Raw genomic sequence first — 25203 nt, forward strand, 5'->3', positions numbered from 1 at the left:
GGACCTGTGGTCCTCACATTAAGTAGAGCTAATGAAAAATAGACTCCAGCCCAAAGAGAGCTCTGGGAGTGAGCTTTCAATAAATCCAAAGAGCGGCTAAGAGAGGGCCATCTTGCCTGGGCCCTGGGATAGGGAGTGTTCAAAAGAAGGGAAGGAATGTCTGTTCCTTTTCTTTGACAGTCTTTGTTCTGTTGGTGAAATAAAATGATCAAGTAATCTGTGAACATCTGTGTCTATTTTACTGGAAGAGCCAGACTTGGTAGGGTACAAAGCAGGAAACCACTGAATTACGCTCATCACTGACCGTGTAAACCCACTCTATTAACTCATTCTTCGTCATCCCTGGACAGAACCTGAGCCAAGTATTTTGGTTCTTCTGGCCACATTTAGGTTAAAAACAAACAGTGTTATGTCTGATCTAAAGCAAACTTTAACTTCTCATTCAGTTTAAAATTTCTCCCATTCCCAGCTTTGGCCCAACTCAGGCTCTCAGGGATGTGTAGTGGGCATGGGTACCACAGCGGAGTTTTGTCCATCATCTTCTTCAACCCTTTCTCCTCCTTGCTCTACCTGGGACACTTTCTGCACTGGAGGTGGGAAAGGAAAGAAGCAGTGGTGCCCTCCCACTGCGCTGTCCCCTGGTTTGGACAATGCCCGCTCTGGCAGGCTGGCTGTGGCCCCTTCCTCAGCCTTTTTGCATGTGGCTCACCCCATGTCGGCTCTTGCCATTGGAGTCTCCAGCTTCTGAAAGAGGGGGAGTCTTTTTGAACAGTTTCCTCTCAGGGCAGAACAAATCCAGCCTCCTCCCGTGGTATCCACTTGACCTTGACATATTTGGGGAGTGTGAGCTGCTGCCATTCCAGTACTCTTTTCTTTGTGCTAAGGTAGGGAACTCCAGCACACCCTTTGCCCATGCAAGCTTTTCTAGGAAGCACCAGCCCCTGGGCCCTGTAAACTTCTGGAAAAACAGGCGAACATCTCCAATAGCTCTCTCCTGAGCTCTGTGCGGGGCTTTTTGAAGTGAGAAAGCAGAAAACGCATCCAGGGCAGCAAGGGTCCTGCTTGGGGAAGGAGCAACTTCCTCTTCTGACAAGTGCTCCTAGTCTTGAATTCCCTCTCATTTGATGGGAGGTGAAGCCAGATATATAAGATATTTCCCCAACCCCATTTACGTGCGTGAAGTGCGGTGATGCACACTGTAGCAACTCTTTGCAGAGAAGTCGCCTATTCCTACCATCTTAGTCCCTCTACTGCTTTAGCTTGAAGTGAGAGGTGGACTGGGTTGCCAGATCATTTCATACCCAGCTTTGGATCTTTAGTCAAAATTCCCAAGAACGAAAAGGCCACCTCTCTCTATTTTTCTGCTATGTTGTCAAACACATATGGCATGCACAGAAGGGAAAGATGAGCACAGCTCACAGCCTTCGAGGGCTTTGTGGAAGGGGTGAAGCTTAAACTTACAATTTGAGTCTGGGTGCGTGGAAATATAAAGGGAGGGTGTGTGGTGCGTGGGATCTAGCTTGAGAAATGGCACAGATAAATGAATGGGCTGAGAAGATTGAATGGATGTAGTGAGGACAGAAGAAAGATAATTCTTCAAGGCCACGACAGGATGGCTAGTGTCAAGGGAAAGGCTGCTGCACTTTGTTTGGCAGGAAAGTAACACCAGAGCAACAGTGGCTTAGGAAGATGATGGAGAGCTATGCAAGGGAAGATAGATATTGATGTTTCTCACCCTGCACCTTATCACAATCACTTGTGCAATGTTTAAAAGCAGATATAAGGCCAGGCATGGTGGCTCACGCCTGTAATCCCAGCACTTTGGGAGGCCAAGGTGGGTGGATCACGAGGTCAGGAGTTCAAGACCAGCCTGACCAACATGGTGAAACCCCATCTCTACTAAAAATACAAAAATTAGCTGGACGTGGTGACATGTGCCTGGGAGCCTGTAATCCCAGCTACTCGGGAGGCTGAGGCAGGAGAATTGTTTGAACACAGGAGGCAGAGGCTGCAGTGAGCCAAGACTGTGCCACAGCACTCCAGCAGACTCTAAACAAACAAACAAACAAAAAGCAGATATAAAAAAGAGGCTCCAAATGAAAGAGCTTCAGGTGACTGTGAGGTGTAGCCTTGATGAGAGGCATGGTGTGGGACCAAGAGAGCCTTGAAGTGGGGACCTTGTCTGTCTTGTTTGCAGACGTCTCCCAGGGACCTTGAACAATGCGTAGACAATAATATTCAATGAATATTGATTGTATTAAAGTGAATGGATTTCAGGTCTGGAGGCTGGAGGCATGAACATTAATTAAAAGGCTATGACAGGATTCAAGGGGCAAGTGTTGAAGCTCTCAAAGCAAGATTGGAGGAATATTGGAGAAGCAATTGAAGCATAGAAATAGTTTCATTCTTCAAACACTTATGCTATTCAAAGAAAGTTGGGAAGGAAGATTAATGTAAGAGTTTATGACAGAAATAGAAACAGCACAGACAATATTGAAGCAGGTATGTTTTATAGGTAGAAACGTGATTAGATTATAAATGAGATAATTCAGGCTTAAATACGAAGACTGAGGAGACACGAATACAGAAGTCCTTGAAACCAAGATTAAAAAAAAAAAAAAGTTATGAAAGATTGAGCCTAAAGAAAAAAGAACAAAAAGCTAAGAAAAAAGTCAGCTTTTATTTGTCTAGCTGTGTACATCGAACATCTGCTGTGCATCAATGTGTAATGCTTTTTAAATGCACTGGCTAATTTCACCCTCATAATAAATGTGTGGTAATGATGAATATTATCCCTCGTGTTCAAATAAGGCAGTATTTTGCCCAAGGTCATATGGCTAGTAGTGTTTGGCCCCAGCCAGTCTGACTGAACTTGGCCACACTTGGCAGGTGGAAGAAGTAAGGAAGAGGTGGAGAAGGCCCAGTCACAGCAGAAGGAAAACATGGAATAATTCAAATCGTGTTCACTGGGACTTGAAAGGAATAAATGATGAGAGGATTCAAGTCACATGTTCAAAGAAGCTTAGAGAGAACGAATAAAAAGAAAAAGACCTGCTATATCAGGAAGGTCACTCAGAAGAGCCACTTCAGGAATTCTGGGAGAGAGGGTGGGATTTTTGAGACTGTGCCGTGTTCATCCTTGAAGAGAAACGGGGAGATTGGAAGGTTCTGTCCAGAAGGCATAGCAGAATGAAGGGGGGAATTTTTAGATTTGTGAAGTAAAATATGTTTGAAATTCCCAGAGATGGAGTCTACAAGGAAGAAAAGATTCAAAATGCTAAAGGAGAAAAAAAGTAGTTGAAGGGACAGGTCTTTGAAGGGATGGGGTGTGGTAGAATCCTAAGCGTTGATGGACATTGGAAGAAACTGTGTAAAAACTCTTAGGATACATTAGAAACAAGTTCAAATGGTTCACACAAGGGTAACCTTAAGAAAAAACCTATATCAAAAGCAATTTCTCACAGAAAGGAAACCAAACTGGAACCACTGACATCCACGTAAACAGGAATAGCCTAGCCTGCCTGAGAGCCTCAGGTGGAAGATGCTGGATCTGAGGTAGCCTTGGATTTTACTATGCCAGCCAATAATGCATCCATGTAAGTCCAGCAGAAGGTCTCTTACACAACCTCCACTTAAGCTCATTAAGTGAACAAGCACTCTCTATTTCCTCCGAAAATGTGTAGTGACTGATGCTCATTCTTCTTGAATGTTCTGGGCTCGTAGGCTACATTCAAGTATGCCCTCTCACTTGAACTTCCACATGGCAGATGAAATATTTAGCAAGAGTCGGTTATTAATTTCTCAAATCTGTTTCTATCAGTCATTCTCTATTGCAACTGGGTCATTTAGTTAACTATTATATAACAGACTAAGTATGCACGTGAAAACAATTGTTTCCACTAAAGTCAATTTGGAAGACTATATAAAGATTATTGGAGTTGTGGATTCTTTACTTCCCAAATTAGGACACAGGAGTTAGGCAGATGGGGATTAAAATGTCGGTGTTACCACTAATAGAACCAAGATAGGCATATGGAATCCAGTGGTGACACCATTGGGTTCCATACACCTATCTTGGTTTTATTAGTAATAACAGTGGTGCATCATTCCAGAATTTCAGAGGCATGCTTGTGGAATAATAGATAGCTCTGGGCAACTGGTAGCCTTCACCACAGAGTTGGAAAACGTATTGCTGTGAAGAGGCAGGAGATGTGTCAATCCTGTGGAAAGGTTGGGTTCACAAGAGAGAAAGAAATTATCTTGTCTGAGTCAGTTCAGCTGCTTCTCCCCAGTTCAACCATGCCTTTCCTTCTGCTACCTAATGGTAAAGGTCGTCAGTAGGGCTGACTGTAACTTATTTCACGTGGAAACACGACCACGGAAGTGGAGACCCTGCTGGTAAATCCAGGTCACATGCACAGACATATATAAACTCTAACATTAGGTATAGGCAAGACAACTACCAAATACTTAGGGAAAATTATTGAAATCTGGATGGAATTTAGACTTAGAATGAAGTTCCAGTTCAACTCCAAAGGAATCACAACCACAAATTACAGGCAACTTATGAGAGTGTGTTTAATGCAGGAAAAGAAGAACACTAGAAGCCAATTCAGTGAACTCCACTCAGAGAAAAGCTCTTGACTCTATGAAACATTGACAAATAGATGCATATGAATATGTTTTGAGTGGTAATAAAATATTAAGATGTGAATCACTTTTATGATTTCTCCTTTTTAACTGACTTTCTAAAGTTAACCTCACTACTGCTTCCAATCACATTGGACAAGACAGCTTCTCAGTGATCAAAAAGCTCATTGCTTCTCAAGTTTTTTGTTGCATTCATAAAAAAATTAGCATGGTTAATATATCACCTTGAACTATAAAGGGAAAACATTGTCACGTGATCAACACTAGGCTCATTTATTCTTTTTGTCATTCTTCCAAAACCATGGGGCTATCTTCTTTTGCCAGGTACTGGGATAAAAATGAGAATTAATAAGACTTAACCTTAATTTCGAGTCATCCATAATTTTGTATTTATATAGGGAGTATTTATTTGATAAACCATACTGTGCCAGTATAGTAGCGCAAGTCTTCTGAGAAGCAGATGCCAATATGCGGCGATGTTATGTGCAAGGACTTTATTAGGGGGAATACCTATGAGTGAAAATGGGGAGGGAGCAGAGAGGTTGGGAGAGTTTCAGACTGTGATATTTTGGTCTAACTCGAAGAAGGGAGAGGAGACGGCATTTTGCAGTCTAAAGAAGGTGCAGCGAGCCAGACGCTGTGGCTCACGCCTGTAATCCCAGCACTTTGGAAGGCTGAGGCAGGCGGATCACCTGAGGTCGGGAGTTCAAGACCAGCCTGACCAACATGGAGAAACCCCATCTCTACTAAAAATACAAAATTATCCGGGTATGGTGGCACATGCCTGTAATCCCAGCTACTCGGGAGGCTGAGGCAGGAGAATTGTTGAACTCTGGAGGCGGAGTTTGCGGTGAGCTAAGATTGTGCCACTGCACTGCAGCCTGGGCAACAAGAGCAAAACGCAGTCTTAAAAAAAAAAAAAAAGAAAGAAAGAAAAAAAAAAGGTGCAGCAAGGCTGCTGAGAGTTACGAGTCATGGTGCTCCAAGAGGGGAAGCCAGGCTCCCAGGAAATGACTTGTCTATGTATGCCGCCATGCTCAGTCATTGGCTGGGAGTCACCAGTGGGAAGCCCGGCCTTGGAGCTGAGGCTGTGATGAATTTCAGAGCCCAGTAGCTGGGGCCCTTTGTCAATTACATTCTTGTAGTTGATCTAAGAGGTGCATTCTCACGGCCACTGCAACCAGGTCCTGAACATTGAAATTTAAAGAGTCTAGATAATGGATGCTCATTGTGGGAAATCAGAAACATACAAGTAAACAATATGTTTCCTTTGTTTCTTCCTCCCCTCGTCCATTCACCTCTGAATTATCTTTGTAGAATGCAAAGCTAATCATTTTTCGGATGCCAACTATCTTCAACAAAAATTCCCTGATTGCTGCTTTCTCTCCTGCCTTTGGCCCTTTCCTTTGCCAGAAGTTGCCGTATCCAGTTCCTTTACTCTCCCATTTCCTCTATCAATGGGTTTCTCATCCTTGAAATGTCAAAAGGATTAAACAGCTGACACCTCCTCTAAGAAGGCTTCTGTTCTTCTCTGCAACCCCCACCCCCATTCTTCTTTTAATCAGGTTCTTTTCTATGCATTTCTGCACCACCCTGTAATTATTTGCCAGATGTGTCTGTTGGCTTACTTGGTGTTCCCTCACCTAAGACGGTGAGCTCCTTGAGAGTAAAGATATGTTGTATTTACCAGGATTTCCAGCATCCAGCAGTGTTTGAAACTTGGTAGGCGCTAAATTACTGGATGACAACTAAACAAATGAATGAACATGCACATGTACACTCCTCGGCAGTTTCAGAAGACAAGACATTGTTGCATGGAACATAGGGAAAATATATCATTTAGTGATGGTGGTGATGATTCCCATTTTGTCTGTGAAATAAGTTATTCTGGCTACTACAGCTTATAGTAAGAGTGGCTCTTCCCTAAAGAAAAGCAATGTGGATATACCACTCTGCACTTTATTTCTGTAAAATGCTTTGCTATAACATTCCATCCAAATCCTCCCAGCATCCCTTTGATGACTTACACCTCTTCCAGCTGAGACCCTGTGAGTCCAAGCTCCCCTGTCACGGTGAATGGTGGTTCCTACTGTGCTGGGGAGGACACTGAAGCAGATGGCAGTTAGGCGACTTTCTACATAAGCACCATCGTTGCAAACGGCAGAGTCAGTAGTGGAGTTCATGACCCCCGATAGTCCTCCCTACTCTACCTGTCAGGTCATAATTTTCCTACAAGCCCTGGATGTTAGGCAATGAGAACTAATGATATGAATGTTTCCTACTGTCCAGAATATTCCTGGGCCTCATACGCTGAGCCCATCACCATCAGGTAAGAAAAAGATTGGGGGCAGGGGAGGTCAGGCAGATCGAAGCACAGTTCTGTTGATGTGATTCCCATAGAAAGTCGGCTATATTTATGGAGGTTTGTATTTAGGACCTTTCAAGGAATTTTCAATTACTTAAGAAATAGAGCACCTTATTTCTTTATTTTAAATCTATTTGGCAAGTATTAATGGCTCTATTTGATTGCCTGAGTCCCCCATCCTGCTCCACTCCACCCCATTCCAAAATAAAGCATAGCCAATCATATCTCTGTGTTAAAAAAAAAAAAATACCTCCTTGATTCTTTAAAATATTGACTGTATGGGTAATTGTGGTATAAATGTGTTCAATAGGCAAATAATTTTCTTTAGGAGGGAAATTAATGATACAACATTGCGGTATGTTGAGTAAATTTAATTTATTCATTCTATTACTTTCCCTCTTAACAGGGATAATTTAAAGTCAATAGTAGTTTCATTTTAAAACCTGTGAATTCTCAAATCTTCTAATTTAATTATGAAATTGAAAGAGATGTCAAATCATTTTGAGTTTACATTTGTATAAAGTAAATAATGTGCACACGACTTGGGTAATAAATGACGTATCTCTCAAGTATTTCTAATTAACTTCATTCACACATTTTAATTCTTTATTCTCAAATTGTGCAATCATTAATATCATATTTCCAGGATAATAGTATCTGTGATCTCACGTATATTTTCTCCACCTCTGCTCCTAAAGCTAGAAGAGCCAGGCTGTTCTGTTGTAAACTTTTATTGGCAGGGGTTCATAATTCAGCTGTAAAATTTCATGCTGGGCTGCAATTCACTGCACAAACCCTTTGCCCTGAAGAGCTTATGTTACTACAAAAACAATCGTAAAAATCCATTTTTTCTCTTTTTAGGTAGGCCAGAAAAATGGTATCGTAAGAAACGCTATTCTTAAAAAAAAAAAAAAGACACTTTCTAAAAATAAAAGTTGGTGAATGAAACGATCTGTTTAGTACTGAGCTATCATCACCCCTCACCCATCAAAATAACTTTCATATTGTAACAATGGAAAATTTACTCTTAAACAGGTGCAACTTGCTCCATGGTGCTCAGGGTGCATAAAAAGTCACCTTTTTTCTTATTTTTCTAAGTCAGATTAAATCCAGCGTGAGGTCACTGTCATCAAGGTTGACAAGAAGTCCAATAACAGTCAATTTGGAGTGCCCTCTCCTGCCCTTGGGCTGTGGTAGCACGCCAGGGCTTATGCAGTCCAGAAAAAGAGTAAAGGTCCCAGAGCTAGGTGCATGCTTGCCTTTGATCCTTGCCCAGGCAGCTTGTTTTATTGGCAATATCACTGCCACCTTTGCCATCCGTGCCAAGCTCAGTAATGGGCTCTTTGAGAAGGCTCCATAGGTCACAATGCTTATGATGCCAACCGTGTTGGAGGTCCCTGACCCTCAAGGATCCCAAAACACCAGCATGCACCCTCACATCCATGCACACCTCTTTGACATCCAAAACATCTCTCTCACTCCCTGCCCCTCAATTTCCTCTTTACCCAGTTTCCAGTCTGCAAGGAACGAGCAATACTTTGATAGATGGTGATTTTTGGAGTATATGAGTTTATTCTCCTCTGACTCTGAACCACAAAACCATTCTTTATTTTTTACCCTCTCACTGTTATTAAATGTGTTGAGAAGAAGGAGGTAGAAGATGATTTCAATCTTCCTATTTTTTTCTACTTCAGAAAAAGAACACCAACACATGTTTTGTATTAGTAGAATCACCCTTGCACATAATCAAGTCCTATTTTACTTTAACATTATCAGCACTGGGTGAGGACTCATGCTATGTAGGCTATGGTTTTAAATTTGCAACTACTTAGCCCCTGTCTTTGACTGTGTGAGGGAACTCCTGATCTCATTTTCTTCATTTATAAAATGCAAGGCATGAATGATCTAATTCTATAAAAGTAGAATGATGTGTATTCTACAAAATTTCTTCCCACCTAAAAATCTCAAATTATGAAATACTTGTAGCCTAATAATTTCTGAGTCACTTCCTGTGTTCAGTTTTGTTTTCATGTCTAGAGATTTTTAATTATCACCCAAAAATTTGAATGTGGCATAATCAATATTATTTGTTATTTTGATGGTAATCATGAAGCACTTCTTCTTAACAAAACCAAATCAACAAGTAGCAAATGAATAAAGGAATTTCATAAGACCTTTTGGAAAACCTAAAGATCTAGGTGTAATGAATAGGATATGTGGTCTCTTCAAAGAAAGACCATAATTAGGATAAAATTTCATTGTTTATGAGATCACATGGACACAGGAAGGGGAACATCACACTCTGGGGACTGTTGTGGGGTCGGGGGAGGGGGGAGGGATAGCATTGGGAGATATACCTAATGCTAGATGATGAGTTAGTGGGTGCAGCACACCAGCGTGGCACATGTATACATATGTAACTAACCTGCACAATGTGTACATGTACCCTAAAATTTAAAGCATAATAATAAAAGAAAAAGAAAAAAACAAACAAAAAGTTTCATTGTTCAGGTTACTGCACTGTGTGTCAAAAATCATGAGCTGCTCCAAGACATATGTGAAAGTCAGCACAGACTTTCTCAAATGCTTTGAAGTACCCCTTTCCTTCTACTTCAGCAGATTCCTGCGGATTCATGTCAGCATATCTATGAAGGCTGCATGTTAATTTTGCAAGTTCCCCTCACTTTGGGACTGATATACCAACCTGCAAATGCAACCTCCCCCAAAGACCAGGCTGCTCGTTGCTGTTTTGAACTTAAAAGTTGTTGCTATGTTTCCCCTACTTAATTAGACAGTGAGGGCACCTTTCAAAGATACCCCAATTTCAAAAAAGACAGAGAGACGCAAGGGAGAGTGAGTGGAAGAGAGAGCAAGAATGTACTCGGTGAAGTCTGAGATGCCCTTCAAAAAATGAAAGATGGGACATGAACATGGCAGACATTCATTAACATTAATTTATTACATTGAATCCTCAAGTTTCTGGTCCATGATAAGTGATAAATGACAATAGGTCCCTACTAGCAGAACCTGAAGCATAGCTGCTATTAACATACCCTTAGCATACCTTTAAACAAGGCAAATGCTGAGGTATAGCAGCATTGAATGAAGGAAGTTAGAGGTAGCTAAGAATGGGTAGATAGTAGTCTGAGAGGAAAGATAAGTTATAAATCTTGGGAAATTGTGATTTGTTCCATCATTTAGTCTTTCAATATAATGGTTTGTATCTATATTTAATCTTTTGATCTTCTATCTATAAATGCATTATCATCCATGGGTGACCGTGATGACAGGGGAGGGATTCAGGCTGGGGACAGTGGTGGATGCCTTCTGTTAACCACCCTACACCTCCTATCAATGCCTTTCTCTCCATGGCCCATGCCTCCAGGGGCAAAGGGGACCGGCTTCCCTTGATCTCAGGTTTGCTGTTGGGATTGGCCAATGAGGAGCATCCATAGGAAATAGGAAGACCTGGACACTCCACAGAGGTCACCTGCCTGTCAGACCACCCGCTCCCCACAGCCCACTGTCCCTTTGCGCCTTTAGAACTAGGTAGTAGGGGCACTGGTTACTACTCTTGGAATTCTGCAATATCATTTGTGCGTTCCTTCTATCCTGCCCACACTTCCGTCAGCGCTTTTTAGAATTATTAACTCTTCTCCAATAATCCAGTTTTAATGTGCTGTCTGTTTCTCTTGGAATCTTGAAACACACAGGACCAGGAAGGCTTTCTGAAGGAACTACATAAAGAGTTACATCTTGAAGGGGTTAGGAGTGTATGGGAGAACACGTTGGAATAAGCTGCAAAGGAAAAACGAGATTTCAGTCAGAAATAGCAAGGTGTGAAAAAAAAGGGAAACGGCTGGGTTTAGGTAACAATAAAAGGGAAGAATGTACTATTTACTGTTTCTAAGGTGTATTACACACTCCTGACTTATGGCAATTATTTCAAGACGTTTGCCTATTAGTAAGCTCTTTGCGTGGTGAAAAGAAAAATCCAACTCCCATACTTTACCTTTATGTGATATTACATTGCGCAACCTACAAAACTGCCACCAGGTGGCGCTCACGCAGTAACTTTGGAGCAGCAGCAAGCAGTGAATGTTAAAGACGCTGAATTGGAAATATTACTGTCGAACAGATGTTCTTGTCTTTGATGCTGTATCTAAGTTAAGGTAGGAATGATGAGGCCAAAAAGGCTAATAAATTTATTATGTGGTGGAAAAGTTATTTCTCCTTGCCCATGAGACAGAAAAGCCATTATTTTTAAAGCATAATGCTAGCTGAGCTTTGTTCACTGTGACACAAAATTCTCCTAATCCTCCTCATACTTTTATTATTCTTTGTGTGATACGTGTCTTTGGTTGTAAGTAAAGAAGAAGAGATTATAGTAGTTGCTGTAAGCTGACTGCTTAAGAGTTCAGTAAATTTAAATAAATCTGTTGCAGAGAAAAACATGCCTTGGACACTGATCATCCAACGGTGAATAAAAAATGTAGACAGAGCATTTATGCAAAGAGGCAAATGATGTGCAAGAATGGCACTGCCCGTAAACAAAGCAGACAGTTTGACAAAAGTGTTTTCCCCCCACTTTGATCAAATAGACTACAGTATCTTTGCATCCAACTTGTCAAAGTGCAGAATCTGTTTTCCATCTCTCTTTATTCCTACCTTCACCCAATCCCCACCATTCCTTCATTCAGGTCTCCTCCCTGAAATGAAATAGGCTGTTAGTAGACTGCAGTTGATAGCATCCAACTGCAGATAATAAGCAATGCAACAGAAATGTCTTGGGTTCTTGTTCTTTCTCCCACCTTCTTCCCCAGCGACAAGGTCTGCAGACTTTCATGGGTAAATTCTGTTACAGGGAGAGTGAGGATGCCAGATAATTGCCCAAGCTGCCTCTTCCATAGATTGATATTAGGGACCTTGTCCTCACCATTGCACACCTGGAGACCTGCTAACTTATCCAGTATCAGATGAAGGATTTATGCACACAACTGTGAGTGTGGGGAATTCTCAGGAAGTGAATTGTTTACACCAGAAGATTCACACTCAGGATGTCAGTAAATATTACCCCAATTACTTTTGCACCAACCTAATACTAATCAACCCCAGAGATGAGGTTTAGCATCCCCATTTTACGATGACAAGAACGAATGGACAGAGAGTTCAAGGGATTTACACAAGATGTGCAGCTACAAGGAGACGGAGACCAAATGTGCATGCGAATTAAAATCTCAAATGACTAATGTGGAAATTGAAAGAGGTTTGAATAAAATTGAGCTCTTCTTTTCCAACAATCAATCACCCTTCTGGTAAAAAGGTACCAGAGTTTGTGACCCATATGTATCTTATTTCAGAAAAGGTTTATTGGGAAGGAGGATATTTTTGTCCAGCTTTTGGATTAGGCCAGTGATCTAAATGGGCTGACGAGAAGTAGTGACAATAATCACATCTACTGGACAGAGCATCTGTAAGGGCATGAAACCTGGACAGTTGCTGCGTTACTGGGGCCTTGTGCTTGGCTTAATGCTGTGCTGTCACTGTCTTGAAATTCTTCATAACTTTTTTATTATACTTCAAGTTTTAGGGTACATGTACACAATGTGCAGGTTACATATGTATACATGTGCCATGTTGGTGTGCTGCACCCATTAACTCATCATTTAGCATTAGGTATATCTCCTAATGCTATCCCTCCCCCCCCACCACCCCACAACAGGCCCCGGTGTGTGATGTTCCCCTTCCTGTGTCCATGTGTTCTCATTGTTCAATCCCCACCTATGAGTGAGAACATAATAATTTTTGAACAAGAGACCCTACATTTTCTTATTGTACTGGGTGCTGCAAATTATGTAGCTGGTTCTGCCAATGGTATTTTTCTCTTTTGACCATTGCTGGATAAACATAAATACTTTCTCTTCCTCCTTGGCTCCCTCTGGAACCTTTCAGACAGCCCCCAGAAAATTCCGTTAGCAAGTTATTTCCTCAGACAGGTAGGCTGGAATGCAACAATTAGGTTGTAGCTTACATTGCTGTTCTTGAAATAGCTGCTACCTTTTTGCATTTGACAAATCCACAGTGAGCACCCACTCTGTGCCAGGCACTTGCCAAGTCGAAGGTGGTTTCCCAGTTGTTCCTAGCACTGCTTTCTTCAGCCTTCTCTAATGGAAGGGAAGCTCTCTTAGCTTACTACTCTAAGCCATGCTATGCTCCTACTAGATTTCCCTCTCAGAGAATGACCTTTCCTGATCTTGTCCCTCAGCGCTGAAGACATCCTATTAATTCCCCTTTGCACTGCCTACAATTACTACCAATGGCAGCTACTGCGCAGCCATCTGAGAAATGAACCCCCATGGAAATTGCCATCCTTGCCCAAGGCTAACAGAGTTCTCTGGCAGATCCTGGTGGACTTGTGAAATATTAAATATGTTCCATATTCTTTGTGCATTAAAAAGTCAAATCTGAGAAATCTCCTTATGCATTAAGTATCTGTGTCTACATGATATTACACTCAGCACTCAGCACTGTAAGAAGAGATTTAGTTATAGTCTTATTTCCGTAGAATCTGTCAAAAGTAGACCATGAGCCTAAACAAATCTGAATATAAAGACAATCTATATAAGGGCAAAAAATGCAGACAGTTGAGCAATGCAAAACATTGGTCAATGTAACTTGGTGTCCATTTCAAGAACAAGTGCATTAGCAGAGCAGTGAGGAGTGAGAGAGCCTTAAGTGGCTAATGCTCACACCCGATGGTGCAGAGGGAAGCTATTAGACCTTTTCCAAATAGTTCTGGAAGACTGTGTACAGGAGCTGGGATTTCATGAGCTATTTGGATGATAGAAGAGAGATAGCTTGGCAGACAGAAAGAGAGAGCATTCCAAGAATATGGCACAGCTTGGAAAAGGCTTGTGTGGAATGACTAGGTGATGGAGATATTAAGCCAATTGGCTTGAAGTGAGTGGGGGCTCCTTCCAAGGAAGGATTTCAAATTTGATTCAAAACAAAATAATGGCTTTCTGTAACATTATTATGACAACTAACAATATATTTTTGAATCCAGTGTGTGCTACACAAATCCAGACTCAGGTCCTGGAGTTCCTAGGATAAGAAGTCTCCTGAGTAATGATGGGAGAATAAGACATGGGAAATAACAGCATCAGCTACCCTCAGGCATAAGCATGGCTACCCCCACTTCACCTACTCCAATCCATGGAGCCCAAGAAGCAAATCAGCAGGACAGCTACTATAGAAGGAGAAAGGGTTGTCCTCAACCCATTGCTGGGAGGAAAGAGAAATGGGGCCTCAGTCTTGGCATCCCTGCTGCTGTCTTTGGTGTTGTGTTCATGAGCACTGAAGTTCTGAACACAGGGCTCAGGGGCCCTGGGCCTTGAGAGGAAGGCCACGGTCTATACCTGCCTTGTGTTTCACTTCAAAACCTAAGTAAGAAGGTATTTATCGACGGCCATGCTTTTGAAAATTCTAAGAATATTTGTCGCTTTAAAGAAGCTTATCAGCTAAATGAAGAGAGAACTCATGTCCATTTGAGAAGTTACAGAAGGACAATAAAATTAAGAACTGTCACAAAGAGACACTCTTGCCTGTCAAATGATGGGATCTGACAAGTGTGGAGGAAGGCAGTATTACTTCAGGTTGGAAAGACCATTAGGCGGAGCTAGAATATGGGTGTGTCTTCAAGAATGAGTCAAATTTAAACAACCAGGTAGGGCAGAGCATTGTGGGAAGGCACAAAACCTAAGAGGAAAAACATGGTAGCCAGAAAGGCAGGTCAAGATGGAAGGGCACCGCCACGCTGTCCAAAGCAGAAGGGCCTAGAGGACGTCAGAGGGAGAGGAGGCAGGAGAGGAGGTGAGGGCTTCATCCATGACAGGAAATTGAGCTCATTTCCTCTGTTGTTGCAAGGAATGAACTCATCAGAGATCAGCACTTTTTGCCCAAGTTCTGGGAAAAAAAAGTTTGTATTTTGAAAACCTTTAATAAGTTATTTTTTCCCTTTCCTAATACAGTGTTGAATTGCCAGTGCATAGCGGAGGTAAATCATCCACCCAATGAGATGATTTTGCTAGCACCATCTGAAGAGCTACCAGATAATTTGTCTTTGTGAAGGGCCGTAAGCATATTCTTGAGCTCTGCTACTGCTCCCAGAGCAAGCACCTTGCGGAAGGGCTCTGGAGTGCAGCATTTGGCACGTCCCGCTGCTCCGGCCATCTGCTGCACCTTACAACGTGGTCTGGCAATTCAGAAGACGGCACGGGCAGCCCGCAATATATCCATATGTTATTCTCCTCCTCCTTGCTTGAGAAACAGAACAGCCATCTTCAAGACACCACCAGGAATTCCAAGTCACGTGACTTCCTTTGTTTCCTCCAGACCAAAGATATCAACATTTATTTTAAAAGGGCAAAAACACACAGCCAGTCAGTCTGAACAAAAACCCTGTGAAGGTGTTATTACCTTACTAGTTAGCCTCAGAGTATGGGAGAGGGAATTCCCGCCCTCCTCACCCCCCACAAAAAAATGCCAACTAATGTTGAGTGCCCTTACCTGACTTGGGAGGAGTGGTTCCCGGGTATAGTAAGGGTTTCTGTGAAATTATGATCAGCATCACTACTTTTTGTAGTTGTGTACAAGATTGTGTAACCTAAAGCCTTGCGACTCAACGTTGGTCCATGGACTAGAAGATTCTGCGTCGCCTAGGAGCGGGTTAAAAATTCAGAATCTAAGACCCACCCAGATCCTCTGAATCAGAAGCCGTATTTTCACAATGCCCCCAGGTGATTCGCGGGCACATTAAAGCTTGGAATGTACTGATCTGGAAGAGGATACTCAGAAAAACTTCCGCCCATGTAGTTTTGAAGATTCTGGGAAAAATAAACTTGATATAATGAATGAAGAAGGATTACTATGCCATCTAGGAATTTGTACAGAATGCTTCCAGAGATTTTTTAACTCATAAACTTTATTCCCCAAATAAAGTTTTGCTTGTTTTTGTTTTTGTTTCATTGTTGTTGTTAATAATAAGTGAGTGCATAGCATTTATCCGAGGAATCCATACCCACAGAAGTAAAAGGACACCCCAGGGTTATGTTATCAGCCCCCCTCCCTCCTTAGGAAGCATTCACTGGAGAACTTCTCTGGAGCCTTGCTTCAATCTGAGATCTGCACTGAACTGACCACTTCTTGATTCAGGACACTGAAATCTCTGCATATGGGTTTATTTAGAGGAGAGGCTGCGAACGCTCAAGATTTGCTTGTTAACCTTATCAGCAGCTGCTGTGTGCTGTGGCCCAGTGCTCTAATCTGGGTGTCAGGCCTGGGCACGGCATCCTCCACGCTGGTGGCTGCCTTTTCTTCTCCTGCTGGCCGAGTCTGCTGTGGACTCTATTAATGAGGGGTTTGAAACCCCCTTTGGCAGGGAAGAGTGTCTTCCTGCTTGCAGTTTGAATTGAAAATGAATTCCCTATTTGCACAGTACCATGACACTTCGTATAATATCATTTACTGTCCCCCAGGCAGGAGTAGTTCTGGACAATACTTCTTAAACACTTTATGCCCAATATCATGTGGGTTACAGTCGCTCATATGGAAAAGAAAAGGACAGTTTAAAGCTTGAACAAGAAGCACAAAAATGCCTCCTAGGCCTCCAAAATGTCCACCTAAGATTCAGCTTTTAAGGCAGAAAAATGACTAACAGGGACCATATTTTGAAATCATTAAAAGTGGATGTGTTTAGCCGAGAAAATGAAAGAAGACATAGGAAAAATTAATTCCATCTCTTACAGAGTGATTAAAAACAGAGATAACAAATTGTCAGTTAATGAAGCATACAGACTGGAGAGGTGATGTAGATAATAAAAAGTGGATTATTCAGCGTACTATTTTTAATTGAAATATATATAGGAAGAATGTTAGCATAAGTCATTTTGTACTAGTATTGTTGCTAAAATGAAAAAACTAAGTGATTCGCTTTCTTCGAGTTGATCACACATGATGGTCCTGAAAGAGCCGAGAAGTACAACCCAAGGATTAAATCCCTCTGGATTCAAAATTTGCACTTGATGATCTACAGGTAGAAGCATGAACACTGACTTTTTTTTTTTAACCATCTAATCATATATATATATATATATATATATATATATATATTTTTTTTTTTTTTTTTTTTTTTTTTTTTTTTTTTAAAGACAGGATCTTTCTCTGTCACCTAGGCTGTAGTGCAGTGGAGTGATCTCGGCTGACTGCAGCCTCTGCCTCCTGGGGTCAGGGGATCTTCTCACCTCAGCCTCCCAAGTAGCTGGGACTACAGGTGCCCACCACCATGCCCGGCTAATTTTTGTACTTTTTTGTAGAGATGGGGTTTCACCTCGTTGCCCAGGCTGGTCTTGAACTCCTGAGCTCAAGCGATCCACCTGCCTTGGCCTCCCAAATTGCTGGGATTACAGGCATTAGCTGCCACACCCAGCCCATTCATAATCTTTTTAAGCATTCTGTTTTCATAGCCTCCATAAAACAGGAAAATTACGGGTATATTTTTCGCTTATTTATTCAAATGACAAGTATTTATTGGGCACACACCCACCTCAGACACTGTTTTGGGGCTATGAAGTTGTAATCACTGAACAAAAACACATTCCCTACCCTCGTGGAGCTTACCTTTTAGTAAAATATACATGGAAATAAATAACCAGAAAGATAATTGCCTTACAATTCTGACAGAGATAATTGGCAAAAGAAAAATTAGCTGCACACAAAAATACATTAACATCCGGAGAATAATGAAATTATGAGCAACAAGCATCAATGAACTCATGCCAAATTCAAATGATGGCAGCTCTTGGTAGGCTTCCAGAATTAACTATTAAAAGAACATATTAGCCTTAAACCCAGTGTGTCTTCTGTGACGACTGTGGGGGGGTTATGTCAGGCTGCATTCATGGAGGATGGACAGATGCCAGGATATTTCACAGGAACCTAATTGTTCTTCCCTGCCAGGAAATCACTGTAGCGTGACATGATCCCAAGGATCAAAGTGCTTGAAGACCAGAACTCCTGGAGCAAGCTTGCATTGCTTTCAGGTGATGCTATAGGTCACCCAGAATGCCCTGCAGTGGCCAGTGCCCCTGAACGAGGACTGGACCCCCACATTTACATGGGTTGATTCTGTGCCCTCGAGCAAGTTACTAATGTCTTTGAACCTCAGTTTTCTCATTTGAAAAACAAAAATCATAATACATCAACATAAGATCAGTGAAAAGAATAAATGATATCACATATATATACACACACACATGTATAGTCAATATGTACAAGGCTTGCTGCACAGTTAAGTGTGCAACAAATGTTAGTAACCTGCTCCAATCTTATAACTGCTCAACAATAAGATTTATAAAGGCCACACATATTTGACAAGACAGCCCAAACTTTCACACTTTACCTCTCAAGCACTTTTGCCCATTAGACCTTACCCCTCTAAGCTGCATTTCTTGTGCATATTTGGGATTCGGTTCCTGAAATGATTAACAATCATTCAAAATATCACTTGCTTGCTCTTGCCAGACACTAGTTCCGTTTCATCAACACACCCATACTTAGCTATACAGCAGTTCCTGTTTGTAAAATTACTTGAAGATTGAGTTAGATTTTTGTCCTTATATAAGAAGTAGGAGTGGAAAGCTGAAATATGAAAGAGTAGAGACTAGCAATAGGAATGTCTGTTTTTATAAGCACAACACAATCAACAGAAATGTTTAGGTGTGTTTCTAGCAGGAAACTCTGAGTCAGCCTCTCATTGGACTAATGAGGGCTCAGTGTGAATTACAGGTTGGGAAAAACTACATTGGAGAGAATATACAAGATACTAGATCAATATTGGAATTAGATCTAAAAGTGAGATCAAATTAGGAAATAAATATGTGTGTGTACTGTGTGTGTGTGTTTCAATATTGGAATTAGATTTAAAGGAGAGATCAGATTGGGAAATAAATCTACGTGTGTGTGTGTGCCTCTGTGTGTGTGTGTGTGTGTGTGTGTGTTTCAATATTGGAATTAGATTTAAAGGAGAGATCGAATTGGGAAGTAAATCGTGTGCATGTACCTGTGTGTGTGTGTGTGTGTGTGTGGTTAACTTTACTGAAAAAGAACTCCCTTTCTAGTCTGTGAATCTATTGATCTATTGTTTGTCTTTCATGTATGTATTCTAGAAAGCATTACATGTAGAAGTACGGACTTGCCTCTATCTAGTTGCCTTTTTTATTTGTTTATTTCCAGCCTCCTGCAAAAAGGAGGTGATCAAGTAGCAAGTTTTTCTAATCTCAGTATTCTTCTCCTCTGAGCAATCTGACCAGGAGACTACAAATATTTGTTGGTCACCTACTATGTTCCAGGCATCATGTCCCCAAGGGTATGTCCCCTGCTAGAGTTAGCAGAAAGATCTGGCATGGATTCAAACAGATTGAAAAATGAGTAAGACAGGAGACCACTGGATCTGCAAATCTGATGAGAAAGCTTCCTTTTTAAGCACTTCAGCCTAATTCTCTCTCAAAATGTGTATGGGCTTAGGCTTTCATAGCAGCATACTTAAAGGAACTAAGGCTCTGCTTCTCAAGGTAAAGCCGTGCAACTCTGTGTACACTGGCAGGGACTGCGAACCTTGGAAGGGAAGCATGGCCCAGTGCCGCTGGAGGCTCAGGCTGTTTCTAGTTGCCAGGGATAAACCCCTTTCCAGCTCCGGAAAGCTGACACTGTGGCAGGCTTCTCCTCTACAGCCGGGACCTAAATTAGATCCTTCTATACTCCAGCTACTTGATCCTCAAATCTTTAAGATTTGGCCACCCTTAGACGTTTCTCCTTAGGCCCTTTTCTATAAGTCCTTTGAATATTTGCATATACTGATTTCTTTTTTTTTTTTTAAATGCAAAGAGAGAAAAACTTTATTTTAAAATTTTTTTTCTACTTTTATTTAAGTTCAATGGATACACATGCAGGTTTGTTACATGGTGTATTAGTCTGTTCTCACTTTGCTGTAAAGAACTAACTGAGACTGGGTAATTTATAAAGGAAAGAGGTTTGACTCACAGTTCTGCATGGCTGGGGAAGAAGCCTCAGGAAATTTACAATCACGTGGAAGGTGAAGAAGGAGCAAGCACCTTCTTCACAAGGTTGCAGGAGAGAGAGAGAGCGTGAAAGGGGAAGATCCCCTTGTGAAACCATCACATCTCATGAGAACTCACTATCATGAGAACAGCATGGGGGAAACTGCCACTATGATCCAATCACCTCCCACCAGGTTCCACCCTTGGCACTTGAGGATTACAATTTCAGATGAGATTTGGGTGGAGACAAAGACAAACCATATCACATGGGTGCATTGCATGCCGCTGAGGCTTGGTGTACAAAATGACCTCGTCACTAAGGTAGTGAGCATAGGGCCCAATGGGTAGCCTTCCAACCCTCTCCTTCCTCCCCTCTCAAGCAGTCCCCAGGATCTATTGTTCCCATTTTTGTGTGTAGGAGTACCCAGTGCTTAGCTCCCACTTGTGAGTGAGAACCTGTGCTGTTTGGTTTTCTGTTCCTGCATTAGTTTGTTCAGGCTAATGGTTTCCAGCTGTATCCATGTTGCTGCAAAGGACATGATTTCCTTCTTTTTCATGGCTATGCAATATTCGATGGTGTTTATATACCATTTCTTAATGACACTTCAAACTTGGTAGGCTAAGACTAAAATTTTGTTGTTAGAGCTGAAATCATGGATTACTGCAGCTAAATGGGTCTCAGATTCTAATTCTTCATTTTTGTGTGTGTGATTAAACTGAAGTCAAGAGCGACTGTCAGAGAGAAGAGAGAATGAATAAATGGCACAAACCTCCTTAGCAGCACGGGTCGGGCTACAATGTTCTCACCCCAAATTCATTGTTGATTGGGCCCTCTTTGCTGCATCAGTTAATGACATCACCAAAACTCCACTCACCTTTAGTTGCAAATGCCTTCCCATTTCCTACTGTATATCCAAGAAGTTAATAAATCCTATCAAACCTCCAAAATACTTTGTTCAATCTTTGCTTTTTATGATTTATTTCAACTGCTAAGGCTTTAGTGCCTCCTTTCTTCATCTCTCCCCTGAGGTGTTATGACAGCAACTCAGCTGGCTTCTCTGCACTCATCTTCTCTTCTGAAACTCCAGCCAATAAACTGGAACTAGAGATACTTTCCTGAGATCAGATGGTTTCACTATCCTGTTCTAAACTGTCCGTGCCATACCTCCACATGCAGGAAAAACACCTAGACTGCATGGTGTGGCCTCTTCTCTCACCCAGGGTTTCCACTCCTCCAAGGACACCTCTCCTTTTGTCATCTAACACCATTGCTCTAGGTGCTATTCTTCATGCTAGCATATCTTGACCTTTCCACCAGTAACTTTTTTTCTCAAAAAATTCAATTTAACAGAAACACTGCTCCTTCCAGGAAATCTACCTGTCAAAGTTCTGTTGAAAGTTTAGGACCAGTTTCGTCTCATCTCCTCTAAGAAGCCTTCCTTAGCCTATCCTAGTAGGATGGCTAGTAGTATCAGAAGACATTTATCCCATATCTGTCTCCAACTCCTATGCTTCCTTTTTCTATAGAACACGGGAAACATTAGGTTTTGACCCCACCACTCCCCAGGCCCTCCTAGGCCAAGTCTCTAATACCCATTTCTTTGCAAAATGGATTGTGCAACCCACAGTTCTCATCTTACTCTTTATGAGCAACATTCGACACAGGTGGTCAATTTCTCCTTCTCTTAATATTTTCTGCACTTGGTATTTTGAGCGCCACTCATTCATGATTTTCCTCCTCCTACCTCATAGCCTCTTCTTCCCAGTCTACTATGCTGTTTCTTCCTCATCTCCCTGATGCCTATCTACACTGTAGATTGTCCCAGAGCTCAATCCATGGATTCCTTCTCTGTATTGCATGACTTTCCAGGTGAGAGTATCCAGTTTCATGGCTAAATTACATTTGAAGTTGATGAGTCCCAACGTTACAGCTGTAGTCTGAAACTCTTCCCTGAACTCCAGATTCCTATATCCAATGGCCTACCTGACATATCCAATTGGAAGATGCCAGTGGGTATCTCTTTAGTTGTTCTCAGTCACATCCCAAATCCTTGTCACCAGCCAGTTCTGTTGGCCCTCCCTTCAAAATGGATCTAACACCCTACCACTGCTAAACATTGCCATCACGACCTCTCTGACCCAAGCTACCATCAACTTTTGCCTGAATTGCAATAACATTTCAATTAGACTTTTTGCTTCTTTGTTTGCATTTCTACAGTCTATTTCACCAAAGCAAGAGTGATACCTGTAAAATGTAGGTGCTGTGGTTTGCATATCTCCCCGGAAGCCCATGTGTTGCGTGACTCTCTTACTCTTTCCTCAGTCTTCTTCTTGGAGACTCCCTACCACTGAAGCCTATTCTGAGCACCCATAAAAAAAAGCAACCCCACTCCTTAAGCTCCCTAACTCCCTGCCTGGTTTATTTTTCTCCACAGAGTTGTCAAGTTACCACCATTTGACATTTTAAATATCTCTCTGTATCATCTATCTCTGTCTCTTATCTATCTATCATCCATCCCTCTCATCTCTCTTTCATCTACTTATCTATTATCTATCATCTATCTCTCTCTTATTTCTCTTTCATTATCTATTTTCTACCTATATACCTATTATCTATAAATCATCCATCTCTCACATATCTCTATGTATGTATGTATGTATGATCTGTCTATCTATCTATCTATCTATCTATCTATCTATCTATCTATCTATTAGCTGTCTGTCTGTCTCTCACTGTGAAAATGTGGAATCCATGAAGACAGTGTTCTTGTCCATTGCTATATGCCTGATATTTAGAACAGTGTCTGGTAAACAATAGGTGCTCAATAAATATTTATTGAAATAATGATTAAATGGATACTTGAAATCAAAATCTGGTTACCAGCCTTGCCACGGACACCCTCCTGTGACAGGTTCCCTCCACCCCCGCCAAGTCTTGCAGTGGGGAGTTCAGTTGTGAAGCACAAATGACAAAGGATCCTCCGAGGAAAATCCGTGGGGCTCTAATGCCACGCAGTGGGGTCCGGCCTGTTTCTTGTAGTAATAAACACTAGAAAGCCCTTGAGAACGCGAGGCTATCAGATGGTGTGGTATAAAAGAAAGAACAACGCACCAGCAAGCAGAAGATACATATTTGGATTCTGAGTCTTATTACCTGTGGAGTCCTGAGCAAGTTGCTAATCCTATTTGGCCTCCATTTCTTATCTGTACAGTAACAGTGATGGATTCGCTTGTCTGAGATCCTTTCCACACCTTCGATTTCTGTTAAATTCTGTGGGTGTCTGAGGAAAGATGGAGACAGGGAGGGAGGAAAAAGGGAGGAAGACGGTTTTGGATTATTCATATACCTGCTAAGAGATAGAAAGAAGGAGATAACTTGTAGTATAAAGAATATTGCATAGAAGAGATTATTTTGGCATGACTGCACTACATAGAAAGAACTTAGTTTTATAATTAGGCATCTAAGCATTCTAAAAGAACACTCAATTTACACTAAGTTCCACATTTTCTGTGTTTTGGGCCCCGATGCTTACACCTTTTGTCCAGACCTGGAGCTCTGTTTTCTATACATCATAGTTCAGAGTTTTGGGTTTTTACAGACCATATTGAATGTAATTATTCATTTGTAGGTAATTACTAAAATAAAAACTATTCTGAGTTTTCTTAAAATGACACAATACCTTTCTCCTCTAAACATTTAAATATATTATTTGAGCAAGAGTTATTCATTTTTATATTACCACATATGGAGATTTTAATTTAGTGATTAGTAAAATTATTTAAGAAATATAAACCCATGCTCAGTAATATTTTCCAATAAATTGAAATGTTTTAACATACTGGAGATGGTGGTTTTCTTTTTCATTATGTCTTTGAAATTTAATATAAAGATATGATATTCCATGCCAAGTGTGTGTGGCATTTTAGTTTATTTTAAATGAGTTCTCATGAAAGGTTGCACTCTTTATGACCATAGGAAGTTCATCATTATACTTAACTAGCCATTCTGTGCACAGTGTTTTATCAGGCAAAAACAAACAAAAAAGACACTTGATGTTTCAGATGTTTTACTAAGGCTGAATATGAATTTCTAACTGTACCGAAATGGAACATGACATTGCGGGATTTTTTTTTGTTTTGTTTTGTTTTGTTTTGTTTTGAGACGGAGTCTCGCTGTGTCGCCCAGGCTGGAGTGCGGTGGCGCCATCTGGGCTCACTGCAACCTCCGCCTCCCGGGTTCACGCCATTCTCCTGCCTCAGCCTCCCGAGTAGCTGGGACTCCAGGCGCCCGCCACCATGCCCGGCTAATTTTTTGTATTTTTAGTAGAGATGGGGTTTCACCGTGTTAGCCAGGATGGTCTCGATCTCCTGACCTCATGATCTGCCCGCCTCGGCCTCCCAAAGTGCTGGGATTACAGGCGTGAGCCACTGCGCCCGGCCGACATTGTGTTTCTTAAAAGCACAACCCCTTACGGTGTCAAGCTAACAACCCAAAACTATGGTCCAATTAATTGAGGACACTGTGGAGGAGGTCAAAGATCCCATAAAAAGTTAGTAAAGACATTAGATTTTAGACAATCAAAAGAATCTGGAGAAATGATCTGTGGTCATAACGATTACCTCCAGGGCTGAAGAGAGCACTCAAGAAGATATTTACTGGGCACAGTGATTCACACCTGAAATCTCAACACTATGGGAGGCCGAGGCGGGTGGACCACCTGAGGTCAGGAGTTCGAGATCAGCCTGGCCAACATGGAGAAACCCTGTCTCTACTAAAAATACAAAAATTAGCTGGGCCTGGTGGCATGTGCCTGTAGTCCCAGCTACGCAGAAGGCTGAGACATGAGAGTCCCTTGAACCTGGGAGGCGGAGATTGCAATGAGCCGAGATCCCGCCACTGCACTCCAGCCTGGGTGATACAGTGAGACTCTTTCCAAAAAAAAAAAAGGAAGGAAGGAATAAGCTAAAGTTTAAATTGTCATGTGGAAAGCATCTAAGCATCTCACCCAGTCTAGTTACAAAGAAGAATTCAGACTTGTAAAATCTACCACAACATTTCATTCTTTATCTGTA

At 41.6% G+C, this 25203-nt stretch overlaps 1 protein-coding gene and 1 long non-coding RNA gene across 2 annotated transcripts in view; one reads left to right on the forward strand and one right to left on the reverse strand.

Moving 5' to 3' along the window:
- Positions 1-25203, forward strand: part of TENM3 (teneurin transmembrane protein 3) — a 2735422-nt gene that overhangs the window by 1076975 nt on the left and 1633244 nt on the right. The gene's annotated exons all lie outside the window — the stretch shown is intronic.
- LOC130541477 (uncharacterized) overlaps positions 1-25203 on the reverse strand; it is a 96241-nt gene that overhangs the window by 69338 nt on the left and 1700 nt on the right. Inside the window, exon 2 of the long non-coding RNA XR_008955535.2 lies at positions 23285-23411. This is a non-coding gene — a long non-coding RNA (uncharacterized LOC130541477). The remainder of the gene's footprint in view (positions 1-23284; positions 23412-25203) is intronic.

This window comes from Pan paniscus, chromosome 3, assembly GCF_029289425.2.
Source record: "Pan paniscus chromosome 3, NHGRI_mPanPan1-v2.0_pri, whole genome shotgun sequence".
Lineage (NCBI taxonomy): Eukaryota > Metazoa > Chordata > Mammalia > Primates > Hominidae > Pan > Pan paniscus.